The 21,768-nt window shown below is 39.1% G+C and overlaps 1 protein-coding gene across 15 annotated transcripts in view; it reads left to right on the top strand.

Moving 5' to 3' along the window:
• ZNF438 (zinc finger protein 438) overlaps nucleotides 1-21,768 on the top strand; it is a 260,065-nt gene that overhangs the window by 42,109 nt on the left and 196,188 nt on the right. For 10 of the 15 annotated variants that reach the window (XR_010731943.1, XM_066280563.1, XM_066280561.1 and 7 more), the window contains exon 2: nucleotides 15,770-15,829. The exons of 4 other annotated variants lie outside the window; for them this stretch is intronic. The gene's annotated coding sequence lies outside the window, so the exon portion shown is untranslated. Of the gene's footprint in view, nucleotides 1-10,242; nucleotides 10,318-15,769; nucleotides 15,830-21,768 lie in introns of all 15 variants that reach the window. One more of the 15 variants, XM_066280570.1, reaches the window with a different exon arrangement.

Here is a 21,768-nt window from a genome sequence, read left to right as displayed (position 1 = left end):
ATGTTTTAATGAACTGTAATATGTCAAGATGATGGAATACTGTGGCTACTGGAAGTGTAATATATGGTAAAATTTTGGAACCAGAGAAAAAATGGTATGTTTATTGTGATTTGAACTGTATTTGAAAAGTAGTATGCAAAATGAACTTTTTGTTTGTTTTTTAAGTGAGAGGAGAGGAGATAGTGAGACGGACTCCCACATGTGCCTGGATACGGATCACCTTGCAATATCTCCACCCCTGCCAGTCTGGGCCAATGTTGGAATTAACTGAGCTATTTTTAGTGTCTGAGGCTGATGCACTTGGACCAACTGAGCTATCCTCAGTGCCTGGAATCAGTGCTCTAACCAACTGAGCCACTGGCTACAGAAGGAGAAGAGGGAGAGAAGGGGGAGAGAGAGAGGGAGAGAAGCAGATGGTCACTTTTCTTGTGTGCCCTGACCAGGAATTGAACCCAGGATGCCGCACTCTGGGCCGACTCTATCCACTGAGCCAACCAGCCAGGTTGCAAATGAAGTTTTAAAGATTTTAAATTATAGATCATAGTTAATTTTTTTATGTATTAAATAAAGAAAACTTTTTAATCTTTATGATAAAATATATAATTTTAAAAATTAGCTGTCAGACTTGACCTTCCCACTCCTCATCAAAGGCACAACTCTCTTTATCCTGTCCAGTTATCTGATGTAACTGTGAGGAGACAGGGTGGGCCTCCACAAAGCTTGAACTCACAAGGGTGACTGCATTTATGTGACTATGAATGCAGACTTAGGGCTCTAAGTATATTTGAACTTTTACTGTGCCTAAAGCATATATTGATAGCTTGAGATATTTTTATTTTGTTTTGTATTCTGTATGGTTTATCTTATGGGTATATGGTATTTAGTATTTTGTAGTTTATAAATATGTTTACATGTCAGTGATAAGTTCTTTACCTTTTGATGAGGTCAGGTATAATGGTAGTTGACTTTTTTTTATAATTTTTTTTTTGAGAGAGAGAGAGATGGACAGACAGGGACAGACAGGAAGGGAGAGAGATGAGAAGCATTAATTCATAGTTATGGCACCTTAGTTGTTCATTGATTGCTTTCTCATATGTGCCTTGCCCTGGGGGCTCCGACCAGTGACCCTGGGCTTCAAGCCAGTGACTTTGGGCTCAAGCCAGCGACCATGGGGTCATGTCTGTGATCCAGCGCTTAAACCAACGACCCTGTACTCAAGCTGGTGATCCCGTGCTGAAGCTGAATGAGCCCACAGTCAAGCCAGCAATTAATCTTGGGGTTTCTAATGTGGATCCTCAGTGTCCCAGGCCGGCACTCTATCCACTGTGCCACTGCCTGGTCAGGCAGTAGTTGACTTATTTTAACATGCTTTGAGTATATAGTATCTGCCAGTGGCTAAAATACAGAATGCCTTTAGGGATGGTCTTTTCTGTCAGGGCAGACAGATAGCCACGATCAGCAATAGACATAATACAGTGGGAGGCAAAATAGTCACAGTGGCAAACGTGGGATAAGATGATTCTCCTCCAGTGAGACGACTCTAGAGCAGGACCTCAGAAGATGAGTGGCTTAGGCAAACAGGACAAAAGGAGAAGAGCATGAATAGAAGGTGGAAGTGTAGAAGTACAGGATCTGTTCAGAAGCCACTGGAAGACATTAGAGAGGGTTATGACATGATTAGACTTGTATTTTTGAAGGGAAATGGAGATTAGTATTGAAAAAGCAATTGTCTAAGTAGCCTTCTCTGTGCAAAAAGTCTGTAGGTATTCAGGAGTGGAGAAATGTTATTGGAAAAGCCTTTTATTCCTTGGTAATGACCATAGATCAGCTTGAATATTTCATAATTCAGGTTAAAAAGGCACTGAAGTGCCTTCTCTTATGAAAATTCATTCATACAAACAAATACGTACTAAATATCTTCAAAATGGCAGCACCTCTTCTAAGCTCTGGGGCTGAACTGAGAGCATACCCAATGTGTACCTGACCTGGCTGAGCTCGTGGGAGGTGGCAGTGCAGTGTGGTCAGTACTGTGGTGAGGAAATAGAGCAGGACGCATGACTCAGGGAGGGGACAGGGACGACCTTCCTGAGGAAGTAGCATTGAAGCTGAGACCGGAAAGCTGAGTAGGGTAACGGGGAAAAGGACAGGAAGGGCATGACAGCGGTGACTCGGAGGGGAGAAGACCAGCGAGTGAAGAGGGCAGTGTGGCTGACGCAGGGCATGTGGGGAGTGGACCATAGGAGAGAGGTCGTGGGCCAGGAGAGTGGAGGCCAGGACGAGGCCTGTTCCCCTGGGACTTGGTAGAGGGTGGAGGGAGAAAGTAATGTATTTTCCAAAGGAAAAGGTATTATTTTGCCTGGGTCTAGTTCAGTGGTCTTATACATATGGTTTTATAAAGTTTTTATGGACTAGCCTTGTAACAGAATTACTTATAGTAACATTATTTCTATAGAAAAATATTTTGGACTTCAAAAACTGTCTTACAGTTAATTTTCAAAAAATCATTTTTTCACCATTTAGGGACAGCTTGCACAAGCACACAATTCTGGTGCTTTTTGTTATTTGTGCTCAAATTATGCCTTCTTTCCCTGGTGTCGATATGCCTGCAGTGTTTTCAAGCCTCTGATACAAATCAAAGGTATCATTACACAAATGTGGTTGAAATGTTGTTTTCTTTTCCTGAACAGGTTTAGAAAATATATGGAAATAAAAATAGAAGTCTTTTTATAAATTGTTTGGTTTCCAGAGTGTTTGTTTTTTAATGTTAAGGATTTCCTCTGTAAACTATGTTGTGGTAAAGTGATATATACAATGAAAGTATGAAAAATGAAGCTGACATGAAAATTATTATACACAAAGTAAAAGAGATTGATATGGCTTCACTGTTGAATCATAGGGAATGTAGAAGGTAAACAATACGAAGATAAAATGTCTAGATTTTAAATACTTAAATAACCACAGGTTTATTCTCTCCCTCCTCTCCTGTTTCTTCCTCCTCCTTTGCTAGCTGTTATTAGAAATACTGATATTTTTTTAAAAAGCAGAAAAGAGCTATTAAGGCCATTGCCTTTATAAAATAGATTATATGAGCTACATTTTAGTAATAAATGAAACTTCAGGCTGAAGCTCCTTCAAATTTCCATGTCTCCAAAAGGCAAAGTTAATTGCATCTACACCCATCTCAGTGGAAATATGTTTCATTCTATATCAGTTAGAATGCTTTTAGCTGACCAGTAACAGAAGACCCAACTCAAAATGGCTTAAATAAGAAGTAAATTTTATGACCGCATATAAACTGGGAATCTAAAGAAAGGTGATTTTATTGTCAGTTCATGTAGCAGCTAACTGTTGTCAGTAGGCTCTTGGGAGCTTTCCATCTTTCCATTCTACCATCAGTTAGTGTTTGTCATTAGGCTTGTTCCCTTCCATGTCTCAAGATGGCAGGCACCGTTAACTCCCAGTTTTACATCCCTATGTCAAAGCACCCAAGTCTGAAAGAAAAGAAGGCGTGTCTTGTCTTAATTTGGCTTGCTATAAACAGAAGATTTTAGATGGCTTAAACCACAGACCAGGGGTCCCCAAACTACGGCCCACGGGCCGCATGCGGCCCCCTGAGGCCATTTATCTGGCCCCTGCCGCGCTTCTGGAAGGGGCACCTCTTTCATTGGTGGTCAGTGAGAGGAGCACATTGACCATCTCATTAGCCAAAAGGAGGCCCATAGTTCCCATTGAAATACTGGTCAGTTTGTTGATTTAAATTTACTTGTTCTTTATTTTAAATATTGTGTTTGTTCCTTTTTTTTTTTTTTTTTTTTTACTTTAAAATAAGATATGTGCAGTGTGCATAGGGATTTGTTCATAGTTTTTTTTTATAGTCCGGCCCTCCAATGGTCTGAGGGACAGTAAACTGGCCCCCTGTGTAAAAAGCTTGGGGACCCCTGCCACAGACCTTTATTTCTCATTGTTCTGAGTCTGGGAGGTCCAAGGTCAATGTGCCTGAAGATTTGATTCTTGGTGAGGGCCCCTTCCTGGCTTGTGAACGGCCATCTTTCTGCTGTTTTGTCAAATGGCAGAGAGAGCTCAAGACTCTTCATTATTTTATAAAGACAGTGATCCCATTATGGGGCTCTACCTTCTAACTTAATTTAACTCTTATTACCTCCAGATACCATCACATTGAAGGTTAGGTTTCAACATGAATTTTGGAAGGGTACAAAAAGTAAAATTCAGGACCTATTATCTCATGTCTTTTTTAAAAGTGAAGAAAGCTTTCTCCGAAGCTTCCCAGCAGACTTGACTTCACTAGCCAGCTTTACATCATACAGCCCATTTCTACACCAGGCAGTGGCAAAGGGTATTGAAGTCCTTTGATTGGCTGAGAATGGTCAAGGGTTACGGCCTTCCAATTCTTTCAGAGAAGGACACAGGATTCAGTTTTCCAGGAAGGAGAGTGGGCTGGGGAGGCAGCCGTGCAGCCTGCCCTCTGTACCTGCCAAGCTGGCTCCTACCCTTGGGCTCGGAGTCCTTTCCTCCCTCCTGGAGAACTTTAACCTGTTAATCATTTTTTATCATCTTTATTTTTAGTCTATCTACTCACTCTCTCTTCAAGCTTATTAAAGAGCTTGTACTGTCTCCATTTCTTTTTCTCCAGTTTATTTCTTAAACTTTCTATAATGTGGATTCTAGTAACACATCTCCCTTTCTGTCATCATCAGAGCCCACCTGATTCCCTGATCCTTTGCCAGTATTACTGGGAATGTTTGGCAAGACCAGTGGTTCTCCAACTTTAGCACACTCTTAGTCTAGAGCCATCTGGAGGGTAATTAAAACACAGATCGCCAGGCTCTATCCCTGGTCTGAACAGGGGCCTGTAGACTTGAGCTTATTACTTCAACTCTCTGAAGGCATTAGATATTGATTTGACTGACAACTGCCTTTTCCCTGAGTTTCAAAACTCAAAAATCACCTCTCAAATCTGTACTTCTTGTTCTCCCAGTATTTTATTAATAGCAGTGTCCTTTTTCTCAAACAAGAAATCAGAAACTCAACCTGGTTCTTTATTCTTCATTTTCCCCATATACGACCAACTGATGTTCCATACTCGAAATGTCTCTCAAGTGCATAATTTGATCCTCATGCCTGTGTTTTTGCTTCAGTTTGAACCCTCTTTTCTTTTCACTTGTACTGCTCTAATGTTCTCTAAAGTGTTTGTCCTATTTCCGTTTTCCGACTTTCTCTTGTTTATACTTTGTACTGTTGCAGAGTGATGCTCTTAAAAATGCAAGTCTGATCACATTATTCTTGAGCTCAAAATTCTTTGGCTTTCTACACTTTACAGATAAAATCCAGGCTCCATTCTGTGCAGGGAGAGGGCTTCAGGATTGGTTCTCTGCCCACTGATCTAGTCTTTCCTTCTTTTACCTCCCCTCTTCCTGTGCCTCTGTACTGAACATCCCTCAGTCCTGAGTTCTCTTGGACTTCTGGGCCTTTGCATGTTTTCTCTTTGCAGGAAACACTTCTTCCCTGTCCTCACCCCCACTCCCAGCCTGCTTTGGTATCTTCTGCTTATCTCCAAGACTTAGCTCAGGGACACCTCTTCTATCACCCTACTTCCCTTGTTTATTCTGGTAACTAGCTGCTACTTTTTGTACAACCATAAAGGTTTGTAAATGGTACTCATTTAGTACCTAAATATGCTGCTCAATTCTGGAGGTTTATTTGGTGCTTGAGCCCCCATCTAGAATATAATTTCTTTGAGGACAGAGATTGTACTTATTATCTGTTTCCTAATACAGTGCCTAACAGAATAATTGCTTAATAAATGTTTGTTGAGTGATAGAATGTTAAGGAATATTTTTTTTTAACTTTATTTTCTTTTTTTTTTTAAATTTTATTTATTTATTTTTTACAGAGACAGAGTGAATCAGAAAGAGGGATAGACAGGGACAGACAGACAGGAATGGAGAGAGATGAGAAGCATCAATCATTAGTTTTTCATTGCGCGTTGCAACACCTAGTTGTTCATTGATTGCTTTCTCATACGTGCCTTGACCGTGGGCGTTCAGCAGACCGAGTAACCCCTTGCTGGAGCCAGCGACCTTGGGTTCAAGCTGGTGGGCTTTTTGCTCAAACCAGATGAGCCCACACTCAAGCTGGCGACCTCGGAGTCTCGAACCTGGGTCTTCTGCATCCCAGTCCGATGCTCTATCCACTGCGCCACTGCCTGGTCAGGCTGTTAAGGAATATTTTTAATGACAGAAGCTGGTCATAAAACCAAGCCTGGAAAACTTAGGACTGGGAAACCATTTGGAGGGTAACAGAAATATCTTAGACTTTTATATCTAGTTGGATTTCTTCAAGATTCTGGTGGAATTAGTGGCTCTTAGAGTCTTAAGACAGAGCAGGGGTGGGGGGTGATGGTAAATTGTAGAAATCACTTGATGTTATAATTATAATTAGTTTTCCATTTTCGTGTTCTTGGGAGTTTGGATGAAATCTGGAAATATGACTGCTGTTAAAAGCTCTTTGGTATGTTAAGAACCCTGTTTAGTAATATGAGGACATCTGAGTCCAATCTTTTCTGAGATATAAATATAAATATATTTATTTAAATAAAAGGATGGTAGGCCTGTTTATTTCATTTAACTTTGAGAAGTTTATGCAAACTTATAAACAAATGGTAGTAGTCACAAAGCTGCTCTCTCTGTTGATACATACATTTTATTTTTAATATTTTATAGGTTAGCTTATTTATTTTTCTGTCAAAAATCTCATAGTAGTTGTATGCTCTGAACCTGTGTTGCCCATGAGATAGCCACATATGGCTATTTAAATTAGTTAGAATTAAATTAAAAATTCAGTTCTTCAAATATGCTAGTCACATTTTAAGAGTTCATATTGGACAGTACAGATATAGGATATTTTCATCATTGTCTTAACAATAAGTTAGTCAAGTGATTAGCATGTAATCTTAAATTTCTATTTAAAAAAATTTTTAAATGTCCCTTTTACAGGTGTTTTTGTTATATAATAAAAACACTCAAGTCAAGTATACGGTTTAGTGAATTATTACAGTGCTGGTAACACGCAGGTCAGGGAATAGGACTGTGTCGGTTACTCTGGACACCTTTCCATGTGTCTTATCAGTCATAACTCTGTCTTCTTTGTAAGTAACCACTATCCCAACTTTTATAGTAATCACTTGCATTTTTCTTTTGATAATTTATGGATTCAATTAATAAAAATAAAAACATTTTTATTGAGATAGAATTTGCATGCCATTAAATCAAACCATTTAAAGTATACAACTGAACAGTTTTAGCATGTCTGCAGAGCTGTACCACCATCACCATAATCTAGGTTTAGAACACTTTCATCATATCAAAAAGGGACCCCTCTCCATTAGCAGTCACTCCTCATCCCTGTTCTCTCAGGCACACAGGCCTCAATTACTGATTTGCTTTCTGAACTTGTTCTGATTTTCATGTAAATTGAGTCATACAATACAAGATCTTTTGTGTCAGACTTCTTTCACTTAGTGTGATGTTTTGGAGGTTTACCCATGATGTAGCATATATTAGTATTTCAATCCTTTTTATTTCCGAATACTATTCCATTGTATGGATGTGCAACATCTTTTTTTTTTCTTTCTTTCTTTTTTTTTTTTAGGCTAGAGGGAGGAAGATAGTGAGGCAGACTCCTGCATGTGCCCCAACTGGGATCCACCCAGCAACTGTGTCTGGGGCCGATGCTTGAGTACCAAGCTATTTATAGTGCCCTTTGCTGATATGCTCAGACCAACCAGCTACCCTCAGTGCCTAGGGCTATGCTCAAACCAGTGAAGCCACTGGCTGCTGGAGGGTAAGAGGGAGTGAAGGAGGAGAGGGATGGAGGGAGAAACAGATGATTGTTTTTCCTGTGTGCCCTGACCAGGAATTGAACTTGGGATGTCCATACACTGGGCTGATGCTCTATCCACTGAGCTACTGACCAGGGCTGATTTTTTACTTTTTTAAAGTAAAAACTAACTTCATTTTAATTTAAATTTACTTTTCAATTACAGTTTACATTCAGTATTATCCTTTTTTATTTATTTTTATTTTTTTACAACATGACAAATCTTACAGTTTCAACAATCACAAAGGTACACTTCACCAGTCTCTGAGCACTTTGCCCAAAGCACAAAATGTCCTCGGCCTTCTTTATAGCCATGGGAAAAACTTCCCGGAACAGGGGAGTGCTTCCAGCAAAGCTACCCCCCACTCCCATCAGGGTATTTCACATTGTCCAAAATCTGTAAGTCCATCCAACAAAGGAGTCAGTGCCCACTCCGGTCATAGTCCAGGAAATCAGTCCACACACATGGGGCCTCAGCCACCCCCCTCATCCCTGCCATCCTGGCAGGTCTTATACTGACCCAAAGAGGAGCACGTGGCAATGGCAGTCAGCATTTCCCTCTCTGCTCCAGAGAGTATGTCCAACCCTATGTCCCAAAATTGCAGACCTACCAGGAGCATAGTAAGAACTCCTTGCTTCTGGGCTCTCATCTTCTGGAGACTGCGGATCACAACTCCAGCCCGATTCTCCTCATCCTCCAAAGAGGAACTGAAAACATCAGCTCCCGCAGCCAGGCTCGAGTCCTGGGCTGCTACAGCCTTCTGCTCCACAGACTTTGCAGCTCCGAACCCGGCCTCAGCCTCAGCCTCAGCCCTGGCCTCCCACTGCTGATGGCTCTCCACAATGTCCAGGGCAATCTGCAACTCACGAACCTGTGAATCCTCCTTCAGCAGGTGCTCCTTTTCCAGGTGATTCTCTCAAACCTGGTCAGCCTCCTCCTCCATCGCTTCCTCCAGCTCCAGGGTCAGCATCTTTTCTCCCACATTTGCTCCAGCTCCTTCCACTGCTCGGTTTGCAGGTCCTGGGCAGTGTCTTGCACAGAGCTCTTGGTTTTCTCACGCATGACTGTAAAAGTCAGCCAGCCTATGGTCCCCAAAAGGACAGCCATGGGGAACCATAACAGCAGCCAATCCTCTACTCCACCGCTCAAAGGTGGTGGTGGCTCCTTGCCGATCTGTATTGAATCCTGCCGACTACGCCAAATGTAAAGCCAGTAGCCAGGGCCACTATCACAGCAGCCCGGCCCATGCAGGTTTGCATTGGATTTGGACAGTCGGTAAAGAAACAACGGAGCCAATAACTGGTGGGCCATCATCTTTAATCCTAGCTTGTACCCGGCAGGCAAGTAAAAACACACACTGGGCTCCAAAACCCACTCACATTCAGTGCTCACAAAGCTACTGACTTATCCGAGTTTCCTAGAATCAAAGGTTTCTAGCTCACCAGACTTATTCACCTCTGTTCCCCATCTCCTTCCTTCTCCCTGCACAAACTAGCTTTTCACTAGCCATCTTGGCTGCTTCTCCTGGCCTCCTCCACGTGGCCTTTCTCTGCTCTCTGCTCTCTAATGCTAATCTCAGGAACCAAGACATTATTATTCTTGTATTAATTTCAGATGCACAGTATAATGGTCAGAGATCACATTATGCATAGTGCATAGTTATTACAATACTCTACATCCCATGATTATTTTGTAATACCAATTAGTACTTTTAAAAATATATATTTATTTTATTGATTTTAGAGAGAGGAAGACAGAAAGAGGGAGAGATAGGAACATCAATCTGTTCTTGTATGTGCTCTGACCAGGGATCAAACCGCAAACTTCTGTACTTTGGGATGATACTCTAACCAACTGATCTATCCAGCCAGGGTAATTTGTACTTCTTAATTCTTTCACTGTTTTCACCCAGTCTCCCCCCCCCCCCCCCATCTAGCAACCATCAAAGGTTCTGTGTATCTATGAGTCTGTTTCTGTTTTGTTTGTTTATTTTGCTCTTTAGATTCCATATACAAATGAAATAATAGGGTATTTGTCTTTCTTTTTGACTTATTTCACTTAGCATAATACTTGTATGTTCATCTGTGTTGTTGCAAATGGTGATATTTCATTTTTTTATGGCCGAGTAATATCCGTTGAGTATATGTACCACAGTTTTTTATCCACTTGTTTATTGGTGGGCACTTGGGTTGTTTCATATCTTGTGGATATGACACATTTTTAAAAATCCATTTATCAATTGGTAGACATTTGAGTTGTTTTCACTTGTTAGCTATTATGAATAATATTGCTATGAACATTGATGTACAAATTCTTGTGTGGTGTGTGTTTTCATTTCTCTTCAGCATGTACTTAGTAGTGGAATTGCTGGGTGAAATGGTCTCTGTTTTCATCTTTTGAGGAACTGCTAAACTGATTTTGTAAGTATTTCAACCATTTTGTTTTCCCCCTAGCAATTCAATGTATAGTATTCCAATTTCTCCACATCCTCATCAGTACTTGTTGTTATCTCTCTTTGATTATAGCTATTCTAATCTAATGGTTATAAAGTGGTATCACATTGAATATCAAATTGACCATAACTGTATTATGGTTTTCATTTGCATTTCTCTACTGGTTAATGATGTTGAACATCTTCTCATGTTTTTTATTTTATTTTATATTTTTCCAAGGTGAGAAGTAGGGGAGAGGCAGACAGACAGACTCCCCTATGTGCCCGACCGGAATCCACCCGGCACACCCACCAGGGAGCGATGCTCTGCTCATCTGGGGCATTGCTCTGCTGCAATCGGAACTATTCTAGCACATGAGGTGGAAGCCATGGAGCCATCCTCAGTGCCCGAGCCAACTTTTCTCTAGTGGAGCCTTGGCTGCGGGAAGGGAAGAGAAAGAAGGAGAGAAAGGAGAGTGGGAGGGTAGAGAAGCAGATGGGTGCCTCTCCTGTGTGCCCTGGCCGGGGATCGAACCCAGGATTTCCACATGCTGGGCTGACGCTCTACTGCTGGGCCAACCGGCCAGGACAGAGCATCTCCTCATGTTTATGAACCATTTGTAACTCTTCTTTTGAGAAATGTCTAGTCAAATTCTTTCCCATTATTTAATTTTTAATTAAATAATTATTTATCTTTTTATTAATGAGATACAAGAATTCTTTATTACTGATACAAATCCCATTTCAGATTATGGTTTGCAATTATTTACTCTTGTTCTGTGAGGTTTTTTTCTTGATATCATTTTCAGCATGAAGATTTTAATTTTTTATTAAAATTAGTTCACTTTATCTACTTTTCTTATCATGTTTAACAAACTGTTGCCTAATCCTAAAGATTTACTGCTATTTTTTCTTCTCTAAGAGTTTTATAGTTGTAGTACTTACATTGATCTCTGCTTCATTCTGTTCCTAGTTTATTGAATGCTTTTTATGATAAGAGGGTGTTGGATTTTGGCACATGCTTTTTCTCTGTCTATTGATACAATTATGTGTTTTTTATTTTAAAATTTTATTAATGTGGTATATTGAACCAATCTTGCATTCCTAGGATAAATCTCACTTGGTTGTGTTGTATAATACTTTTTATATATTCCTAGATTTGGTTTGCTATTTTGTTGAGGGTTTTTATATCTATCTATATTCTTAAGGAACATTGGTCTATTTTCTTATGATGTACTTGTCTAGCTTTAGTATCAAGTAGTACTGGCCTGATAGAATGAGTTGAGAAATATATTCTTTCTCTCTTTCTCCCTTTTTGGGAAGAGTTTGTGGGAAATTTAGAATGTTTGGTTGAATTTACCAATGAAGTCCTATGGGTCTGCACTTATTTTTGTTGAAAGTGCTTTTTTTTTAAATTTATTGATTGATTCATTTTAGAGAGACAGAGGAAGGGGGGAGAGAAAGAGAAAGTGAGAGAGAGAGAGAAGCGTTCATTTGTTGTTCCACTTTGTTATACATTCATTAGTTACTTCTTATATGTGCCCTGACTGGGAATAGAACCCGCAACTTTGGTGTTTCAGGACAATGCTGTAATTTACTGAGCTAATTGGATAAGGGCCATGTGTTTTAATTACTAATTCAATCTCTTTTCTTGTAATAGGCTTATTATAAGCTTCTGTTTCTTCTTGAGTCAGTTTTAGTGGTTTGTGTTTTTCTGGGAATTTGTCTTTTTCATTTAACTTAATCTAATTTGTTGATTTGTAATTTTTCATAGTATTCTTTGTAATACTTTTTATTTCAAAAATTTTCTTCTTTTACTGATTTCCAATTATGTTCCAATATGGTCAGAAAACATTTTTTGCATTTTAATCACTTTAAATTTTGAGGTTATTCTCCCCCTCCCCGTGGCCTGCTGCTATATGGTCTGTCTTTGAGAATGTTTCATGTGCACTTGAGAAGAATATACAGGGGTAGTCAAAAGTAGGTTTACAGTTATAAGTACATGAAACAATTTATTCTTATAATATTATTTACTTACTAATTATTGTATTATTTATTTATATATTTGTATTTATATTATTATTTAATTTCCTTACTTATGATTTATCTTTTTGGTAATGATGGTTAGTAATTTAACCAATGACCTGTGAAAGTGGATAGTTAAATTGTAACCCTACTTTTTCCCACCTTGTGGGCAAGGATATTGTTTTGTTAGATGGAGTGTTATACAGGTATCTAGTTAGATCTAGTTGGCCTATAGTTCTTTTTAAATCTTCTGTTACCTTTTGATATTTCTTCCTGGTTTTTCAATGTAATATTGAAAGAGGATATTGAAGTCTGAATCTGTTATTGTTGCTCTTTTTATAATGCATCTTTTTTCATCCTTTTACTTTCAACAATTGTATCATTCAACCTAAAATGTATCAAAAAGTGTGGTCCTAGAATCTGGGGTTCCTATGCCTTCTGAGTTAATAATATTGACTATGAGTTCAATGTTAGTGGCTCAACAATTTATATGAAATAAAGTGTCTTTCAACAGAAATACACATAAAGCAGGGTTAAGTTTGATCACTTGAGGAAAATGTGGCCAGAGGCTCACAGGAACCTAGTGCTATTTCCTCTATGAGCAGTGGTCTTGTTTTCACCAAGTCAGTGCTCATGGTGGCTTTATAGAGCTTAATTACTTTGAATAATGAAAACTGTAATTTTATCTTTGTTGTTGAACTTTTTAGTTGAGTTTAAATAGCAATCACAGCAATGTCAAGTGTTTCATGTTCCACAGAATGAACTTCTGGAAGTCTTACTTTGATTCCATGACTTGTATGAAAACAATCACACCATTATTGAAATGAACTAATTTTTCTAGTTGATACATCTCCTGACAAGGATAGGAAGCTGGCACTATTTAAGTGTGAATTTCTTCTGCTAATAGAGCCAACAAAATAACAGCTGTCACTTAACTTTGTTTAAACAAGATAATTTTTATTCAGAGCTGACTTAAGATAAATTTAAAGGACAGTCATTTGATCTAAATGAAAAGTCATGCTTTATAGAGTAATATGTAAAACATCTTCTCCATAAGCTTTTCTTAATTGGTGTGTATTCAAGCTGGTCCTAAGTGAGGGCAGCAGCATAGAATATTTCTTCCACCTTCACCTAAGATGGAAGGAGTTAGCTATCCCTGGCTACTCCTGAATGCCACTCTTTCTGTAAGGGGCTTGGGTGCTGTTATTGAGGATGAAGCATCAGTTGTAGCCCATACAGAGATGGGAAACTGCTCAGGGCTTTTTGTTTTAACCACGTGTTAAATGGCATCCGGAGTCACTGTGCATGCCTCTCACACTGCACAGTGAGACCATGGTGGAGCTTGGAAGGAAAAAACTTGGCTGATTACAGTGCTGCTGTAAAAAATCACTAGAAAATGGAGCATCCAGGACAAATAATAAATTGGTTAGGACAATCGGCATAAGTCAGGACTGTCTCAGGCAAACTGTTATACATAGACACTTTACAAGACAATGCTTTTTCAAAATCATCTAACTCCAAACTCTTCATTATTATTTTCCTGTCAAAAAGGCTGGCCTCTCAATGTGATTCACTTGTTTATGACTATTTAGTAATTTCCACAGCATTATATGCACATGGGAAAGAATGTGAAACATTCTTTTTAGTCAGTTTTATTCATTGTGGCCTTTTTTCCTAGAAAATTTTCAATAAATTTTACATGCCTTTATTTATATTTATTTATTTTACCATTTTTCCAAAGCTGGAAACGGGGAGGCAGACAGACTCCCGCATGCACCCGACCAGGATCCACCCAGCATGCCCACCAGGGGACGATGCTCTGCCCCTCTGGGGCGTCGCTCTGTTGCATCCAGAGCCATTCTAGCACCTGAGGCAGAGGCCACAGAGCCATCCCCAGTGCCCGGGCCATCTTTGCTCCAATGGAGCCTCGCTGCGGGAGGGGAAGAGAGAGACAGAGAGGAAGACGAGGGGGAGGGGTGGAGAAGCAGATGGGCGCTTCTCTTGTGTGCCCTGGCCGGGAATTGAACCCGGGACTCCTGCACGCCAGGCCGACGCTCTACCGCTGAGCCAACCGGCCAGGGTATTTTTATTTATTTTTTATCAGATATATAATTTGGAAATATTTTCTATTTGTTAGCTTGACTCTTCACTTTCATTTTTTTTTTCTTTATTGAATTTATTAGGTGACACTGGTTAACAAAATTATACTCATTTTAGGTGCACAATTCCACAACACATCATCTGTACACTGTTATGTGTTCACCACCCCAAGTCAGCTCTCCTTCCATCACCATTTATCCTTCCTATTCCCTCCTCTGCCTCCCCCGATGACCCTCTGGCAGTCAGCACACTGTTGTCTCTGTCCATGAGTTTTTTTTCTTTTTCCTTTTTGCTCAATCCCAGTGCCGCTGGAACTACCCCCTTCCCAGTCCTGCTGATACACTTCTGACAGCTGTCAGTGCATAAAAAGCTGTGGTACATTTACACAACGGAATACTACTCAGCCATAAAAAAGAAGGAACTCTTACCTTTTGCAACAGTGTGGGTGAACCTGGAGAGTATTATGCTAAGTGAAGTAAGCCAGTCAGAGAAAGACAAGTACCATATGATCTCACTTATATGTGGAGTCTGATGAACAAATTGAACTAACAAGCAAAATAAAGAGACTTACTCATAGAGAGCAGGCTGACAGCTGTCAAGGGTGAGGATGGATGAGAGAGGTGGAGAGATGGAGCAATAAAGGACAAAAAATGTATGGACAACAATATGATGATTGCTGGGAGGGGAGATGCTGGAAGAGGGTATATGGGGGATAAATGGTCATGGATGAAGACTTGGGGAGAAGATACAATATTGTGTATAGACATATGTTATAGATTTGGGCACCTGAAAACTATATAATTAGTAGTATCATCCTAATAAATTCAATAAAACTATTTTTTAAAAATAGAAAAAATATTGTATAGTAATTAAAAATGAAATTTGTTAATGAAAGGAAAGCAGTTTAAAAATGGATTATCTAGGCCCTAGCTGGTTTGCTTAGTAGATAGAGCATCTGCCTGGCATATATTCATCCCAGATTCAGGTTTGATTCCTGGTCAGGGCACATAGGAGAAGCGACCATCTGCTTCTCTCCCCTTCTTTTTTCCCCTTTCTGTTCCTCTTCCAGGGGCTCCGTTAGTTCAAGTGTTGGCCTGGGCACTGAGGATAGCTTAGTTGGTCTGAATGCATCAGCCTCAGGTGCTAAAAATAGCTTGGTTGATTTGAGTATCAGCAAGTGGATCCCAGTCAAGGCTCATGCAGGAGTCTGTCTCACTGTGTTCCCTTCTTTCATTAAAAAAAAAAAAAAATAGATAATATAAAATAAAATGGATTATCTAAATATGATTATGATAATACTTTATGTTCTATTACAGGATTAATTAAAAGGTTTTACCATATATCTTATGACTTTCTACTGGAGCCTTGAGAGATAGGTAAGTGAGAAGCATTTTTTGAAGATACATTTCTGAAACATTAAATAATTTGATCTAACAGGTTCCTGACAATGTTCTTCTCAATAAAACATTAGTAGAAATGTCACGTTTACATAAATCTAATGTAACATTTCCATAATATGCAATAAATCATGTTTTCCAGGGAGCTGCATTTTCTGTAATAATTATGAGAACATTGTTAATAAAACACACATGTTCAGCATATTCTAAAACTTAACACTAAAGAAAAATCATTAAATGCAATGTAGTTCCCTGAATTGGATCTTAGAATGGAAAAATAATAGTGAAGAAAGAGGTTAAATCCAAATATTAAGCCTGTAGCTTAGTTAATAATAATATACCAACATTAGTTTCTTAGTTTTGTTAAAACCATGATTATATGAGATGTTAACTGTAGGTAAGATTGGATGATGGGTATATAGGTACTCTGTAACTTTTTAGTAGATCTAAAATTATTCCAAATTAAAAATTTATTTAAAGAAGAAAAAAATATCAAGGTTTATAGATGTCAAATTATAGTTTAGTAGTGACTTTTATTTGTAGTAGTTTGAAAAACCAAATTACTGGATTATCTTTTTAAAAATCCAGGTTTCATGCAGTAGAGATGTGGGGAAGTGTGCAGCTCCAGATTTTATTCTCCAGTTCCTAGGAAGTATGGGGTTTTGGTCCTTGCACGCTGGTGTGGTGTCCCTGCACATCTCCCTGTACTCGGCTACAGCCATGCTCTGAGACCTTCAAGGTCCTTGTGCCTTCTCTGGCAGTTTAGGACAGCACTTCCTGTTAGAACACTGCTTTTTCTTCTTCCTCTTTTCTTTTTTAATGTATTGTTAGAGGTGAAAACACCAGTGATGTGACTCTGTGGTTTTCAGTTGAGATTTTCTTGGTATAGTTTTGTTTAGTCACACTTACTGGAGCTTCTAGGTCAAGTACTAACTATAGATGACCTGTTGTTAAAGGGTATGCATAAAGATGAACATAACTCTTAAATAGTCATTTCTGTAATTGAGGTAAAATAATTGATTGCTGTCAGATAATAGAAATTCTCAGTTTCCAAAATGAACTCTAGCAGCATAACTCTTTCAAATTGCTATAAATATTAAAAGACTGTAAGAAGAGAACTCTGTAATCTGCTGAAACTATTATATAACTTTTCATTAATAAAAGTAAAATAGCCATGCTGGCCTTATAAATGGTTTCCTGCTTCTGTTACCAACTTTAATGATTTTAGCTAACCTTTAATTTCATAAAGGGAAATAGAAATATATTATTCTCTTAAAGGATATAGACATTTAAAGTCAGAGACCCGGGCCTGAGCAACCCTTACAGAATAATTGTTAGGCTTGGAAAGCTCTGCGTGGCTTGACATTCCTTCAGAGTCAGTGTCATCAATTTCATGTTAATAGAATATACATCTTTTCTTCTTGGTTGTGGTAACATAACTATGACAACCTTGGGAGAGAGGCTTAGAAAAATAGAGGAGAGTTTTTTTTTGTTTTTTTTTAGGATGATTTTCCATTTTATTGCACTGGGGAACAAAATTTTTGTTGCATCCACAAAAACACTTGTTCTTACCTAATTCACGTGTGCTGATCTCAAATCTGAAATTAATTTTCTCTATAAGCTACAGATTTTTTGCAATTCAAGATTTTAGGTTTTCATCTTGTAAAATTTTCAACATTTAGTTTAACATAATGAAGTAGAATGTCTTCTTGGGCATCATTTTTGTGAAAATAAAATAATTTATATAATGTAGTAAATACACTAATACACTAAAAGATATGATTGCATCAGAATTTGACTACAATTTTGAAATAGAACATATTAAAACACTTATTTTAATAATAAAATTTGCACAAAACTTATTTAAATTCTATTCGGGCAAAAATTTGCATTTGTAGCTCTTGCATTTGTGTACTTGTTGAGGACAATCTCGTTTGATGCTCCAGCAATAGTCTGCTCATCACTAACAGCTCCAAGAGTTTCGGGAAACTTCTCAAGGTGACTGTTCAGGAAGTGAATCTTAACGCTCATGTTACATCCAATGTTGCGGAAAGCCAACAGCATCCTTTGAGCCAGAAGTTCATCGTTTTCTGCTTTTTTGTTGCCAAGGAAGTTCTTTGTAACTGCCACAAAAGACTGCCATGCTGCTTTCTCCTCCTTATTCATCTTCCTGGCAAATTCTTCATCACATATGGGGGTTCGAATTTGAGGTCCATTGAATACACCTGCTTTTATCTTCTCAAAAGACAAGGCAGGAAAAGCAGAAATAATATGTTGAAAGCATTCACTTTCTCTATTCAAAGCCTGAACAAACTGTTTTATTAAGCCAAGTTTGATGTGAAGTGGAGAAAAATAATCCTGTCTTGATTAACTACAGGTTCATTCACAATATTTTGAATCCCTACTTCCAGAGCTTCATATTTTGGCCACTCCTGTGTCCAGTGTTTCTCCCAAGCTCGGCCTTCCCACAAACACAGAAAGCAAGGATACTTCATGAAACCTCTCTATTGTCCTAGCAAGAAATTTACCATTTTAAGATCCACACAAATGATCCAGTTATGCTCCTCATACTTCAGAAAGTCGAGGACAATTTTTATGTCATTCTAAATCATTCAATTCAGGTTGGCTAAATTGCTGAGGGGTTAATGACTGCTTGGCATCGACCCTTCAGATTCTACAACCATTTCCTCACGCATCTTATCAAAATACACTTGATCGCCGTGTTCACTTTCTTCATCCTTAGAAGAAATAAAACCATTGAAAACTGGAACTGGGAGTGTCTCAGAGTGTGGGATAGGTCGTATTTCTGAAGGAATATTAGAATATGTGACCATATGCCATTTTTTCTTGCTGATGCCCTTTGTATAGATCAGACAGAAATAACAGTCACTGCTGTGGTCCTTAGGTTCACGCCAAACCATGGGAATACCAAAAGGCATTTTTTTGCATTTTTCTTTTGTCCACTCATGAAGCATTTCCTCACAATTATGACACACAATATGAGGAGCCCAATTCTTGTCTTGATCGCCAAGGGGAACTTGAAAATAGGCAATATATGCACATGCCACAAATGATGAAATATTACGCCTTTGACGTTGAAGTGTGTGTAACAGCCATATATATAACAGAAGGTATCGGGACTATTCTTACATTTACGCCTACTCGAAGAAGCCATCTTAAAACAAAAGAAGAGGGTATTTTTATCAGATAATAATTTTTTACATTTAAAAACAACTACAATTAGCCTGACCAGGCGGTGGCGCAGTGGATAGAGCATCAGAGTGGGATGCAGAAGACCCAGGTTCGAGACCCCGAGGTCGCCAGCTTAAGTGTGGGCTCATCTGGTTTGAGCAAAAGTTCACCAGCTTGGACCCAAGGTCGCTGGCTCAAGCAAGGGGTTACTTGGTCTGCTGAAGGCCCACGGTCAAGGCACATATGAGAAAGCAATCAATGAACAACTAAGGTGTCGCAATGCACAATGAAAAACTAATGATTGATGCTTCTCATCTCTCCGTTCTTGTCTGTCTGTCCCTGTCTATCCCTCACTCTCTCTCTCTGTCTCTGTAAAAAAATAAAATAAATAAAAATAATTTAAAAAAAGATTTAAAAACAACTACAATTATGTAAAAGTGGTATTTGTAAAACATTAATTGCCTTGTGGTTATGTTCAATCCAAGAGTTATTACCCTTTAACTCCAATTTAAAAACCAGTGTATGCCATTAACTGTAACAAAAAGAAATTAAAATTGCATAAAAACTAGAGCACGCACCAAAAAACGGATTTCAGATTTGGAATCAGTGATGCAGAAATATATAGAAACCGTTCTAAAACCTCATGCAACAGAAAATGGGGGGAAAAAATTGTTCCCCAGTATTATCAGTTCACACATTAAAAAACAAGAAAACCTTTGTATTTTTTCTGTGCTAGAGGCATTAGAAGTGTTGCTTTTAGAGACACACTTTGCCATTCAGTTGACTGACAGTCATTCTGTGGTCATCTAAAAAAGCATAAGAGAGAATAGCTAATACATACTGAGTGAGCACTTCCTATGTACCAGGTGCTTTATTTGCAGTGATCTCATGTAATCTTCACAAATACCTATGAGATCTGTCGTCTTTATCAGTGAGGTTGACAGAGTAACAGTTGTCTCCAGGCTAACCCTGAAGTTATAGGACAGAAAGAACAAGAGCCCACGATGGCACTACTGACAGTTTGGTTTATAAAATTACCAGCTTCCAGGAAATCCTGAATCCTTGGACATGTGGTAAACTTCTGATTAGTTCACCACTTCTGGGTAAAAGGTTGTCTGATCACACTGGGTAACCTAGAGCAGAATTCCCCTGCAGTAACTCATCTGGAGCACAATCTCCTGTTCTTTCTTCCAGCCTTTATCTGGCTCATTCTACAGTTTCCTAACATGTCTGTTCTCTGTCACCAGATTAATTGCTGAGCACACTTATTGTGTGCTTCATTGATCATATGCCAAGAACTTTTTGGCAGCTCTGGGGAATATGATCGCAGTGTGCCTCGTGGTCAATGTTGGGCCTCTAGAAGTTAGCTGGGGTGAGAACTTGGATCCAGAAGCTAGGACACATGCCAGGTTGAGGATGGAATAATTGAGCAGCTGACACGGAAAATGCTGCTGTCCAGACTCAGTCAATAGGCAAGGGTCAGAAATAGAATGAGCACATGGTTTTGAAAGGTGGTTTTTTTAAGAAGAAAGGCTATGGCCTTTGTAGTTTGTAGATATAATATAATTTCAACTTCTTTTTGAGGAAGAATAGGTTACCAACTTATATGCATTATAGTGCTCATTACACTGAGCAAAAATCTCTCTCTGTAACTTTTCCCATCAGTTAGATCTCAAGTCCCTCTTATACTGTCTTTCTGTAGCTCTAAATCTTTAGTCCCTCTTCTACTTGAAAGCATAAAATACACATAAAGTTTCAACATCTCTCATATCTCCTCTTCACGGTCTCCAAAAGTTGGTGTTCTTCAGGGCCCAGCCCTCAGCTGCCTTCTGTTTATTCTCTGTGTGATCTCATGTGATCTGCTTTAAATGCCACTTATCTTTCCAAATTGATGCCTTTGCCTTGACCTCTCCCGTGTATTCAATGCTCCTACCTATGTCTACTTAGTCAACATCTCTATTGAAAGTCTAATAATCATTTCAAACTTAACACATTTAGAATATAACTCTTCACTCTTCCTAAAACCTGTCCCTGCCTCCTCCTTCATCTATCTCAGTAAATGGTCCACCTAGTTGCTCAGGCCTAGAGGTCATCTTTAACTTTTCTCTTTTCATCTTAAACCACACTCAGCCCATCAGTAAGGCTATATGTCCTCCTTTCAAAATATAGCCTGACCAGGCGTGGCGCAGTGGATAGAGTGTCAGACTGGGACACGGAGGACCCAAGTTCGAGACCCCAAGGTAGCTAGCTTGAGCGCGGGCTCAGCTGGTTTGAGCAAAAGCTCACCAGCTTGAGTCCAAGGTGGCTGGCTCAAGCAAGGGGTTACTCGGTCTGCTGAAGGCCCATGGTCAAGGCACATATGAGAAAGCAATCAATGAACAACTAAGGTGTTGCAACGCACAATGAAAAACTAATGATTGATGCTTCTCATCTCTCCACTCCTGTCTGTCCCTGTCTATCCCTCTCTCTGACTCTCTCTTTCTGTCTCTGTAAAAAAAAAAAAAAAAAAAAAAAAAAATATACCCCAAGTCCCTCTTTACTGTCACCACCCAACCTCTACTACCTGAATAGAACCTATATCCGCCTTTGTGATTTCCTAGAGCAGGGGTCTCAAACTCAACTCAGCATGTGGGCCGCAGAGCAAGATCACAGCCCTTCGGCGGGCCGGCGGGCCGGCGGGCCGCACTAGGTCTACAAAGGCAACTGTTACGCAACACTTTTCTCAC

This window comes from Saccopteryx bilineata, chromosome 5 (genome assembly GCF_036850765.1).
Source record: "Saccopteryx bilineata isolate mSacBil1 chromosome 5, mSacBil1_pri_phased_curated, whole genome shotgun sequence".
NCBI classification, from domain to species: domain Eukaryota; kingdom Metazoa; phylum Chordata; class Mammalia; order Chiroptera; family Emballonuridae; genus Saccopteryx; species Saccopteryx bilineata.
The sequence above is the reverse complement of the archived record's forward strand: the minus strand, read 5'-3'. Positions and strand labels throughout refer to the sequence as shown.